This window comes from Octopus bimaculoides, chromosome 2, assembly GCF_001194135.2.
Source record: "Octopus bimaculoides isolate UCB-OBI-ISO-001 chromosome 2, ASM119413v2, whole genome shotgun sequence".
In the NCBI taxonomy this organism is placed as follows: Eukaryota; Metazoa; Mollusca; class Cephalopoda; order Octopoda; family Octopodidae; genus Octopus; species Octopus bimaculoides.
This window is the reverse complement of record NC_068982.1, coordinates 155,809,114-155,810,177: the sequence shown is the minus strand read 5'-3', so window position 1 is coordinate 155,810,177 and position 1,064 is coordinate 155,809,114. Positions and strand designations below refer to the sequence as shown.

Here is a 1,064-nt window from a genome sequence, read left to right as displayed (position 1 = left end):
TATAAATAGGCTGTGAGGAACAGACGGAGTCGATGAGATAATGTACAAGTAGATAGTGAGAGAATGAGGAGTAGGGTAAGCAATGTGAATGGAGGAGTAGGAGATTATATTTGATAGCCAAAGGTCTGTTGGTATGCCAACACTTAAACATGACTCAGTTTTGCTGTCAGTGACTGCGTTAAATTCGACTGTTTTAATGCAAGTATCCGAATGTCCCAAGTGGTCTAGTGGTTAGGATTCCGCGCTCTCACCGCGGCGGCCGGGGTTCGATTCCCCGCTTGGGAAAGCTGTATTTTTTCCCCACTTCCATTTTTGTTTATTGGTTTTTAATTTTCAATTCATAAACTTGGATATATTGAAATTTTTAGTTTAATTCTGCAAAGGCAGTTCGTGTTTTGCGAGACGATCAGAGCTGCCCACAGTAGTGTCTTCTACTAAAGCTTTACGCCAACTAAACTGAGTAAAATTAGGGAGACGAAAATTGTGTGGAAGCTTTTTGAGAGGATTCTTCCCCTTCTTGGGAATGTCAGCATTAATATGCCGACCAATTTAACACCACCATTTCTCTCTCTCGATATCTTTGACGGTCTGTTGATATGATATAATTAATGGTTTGTTGGTATGCCAACACTTAAACATGACACGGTTTCGTAATGTTGTCAGTGGCTATGTATTAAATTCGACTGTTTCAGCAGTTCGTCCATATATCCCAAGTAGTCTAGTGGTTAGGATTCCGCGCTCTCACCGCGGCGGCCGGGGTTCGATTCCCCGCTTGGGAAATTATTTCTTTAATTTTTTTATATTTTTGTTGTAAGCATTTCTGATCTGAGGACATATTCCCACCCCCTCCATCACCAATCAGGTCACTTGATTCTGTCCTTCCTCCCTCGACTGTGTGCATGCGTTTGTGTGCACACGTGTGAGACCACGTGCCCTAGTAGTTAGAGTGTTAGCCTCACGATCGCAAAGTGACGTATTCGATTCCTGGACCGGAGAAAGTGTCCTTGAGCAAGGCAATTCCATTAGGGGCTTTATTCCCCTCAAATGAAAGTGAATACGAACAA

The 1,064-nt window shown here is 42.8% G+C and overlaps 2 non-coding genes across 2 annotated transcripts; both read left to right on the top strand.

The window, feature by feature from the left end:
• Nucleotides 1–213: 213 nt before the first annotated feature.
• On the top strand, nt 214–285 carry Trnae-cuc (transfer RNA glutamic acid (anticodon CUC)). Its single transcript has one exon. It is a non-coding gene; the product is annotated as a tRNA-Glu (tRNA).
• Nucleotides 286–707: 422 nt separating this feature from the next.
• Nucleotides 708–779, top strand: Trnae-cuc (transfer RNA glutamic acid (anticodon CUC)). The gene has a single exon. It is a non-coding gene; the product is annotated as a tRNA-Glu (tRNA).
• Nucleotides 780–1,064: the final 285 nt, after the last annotated feature.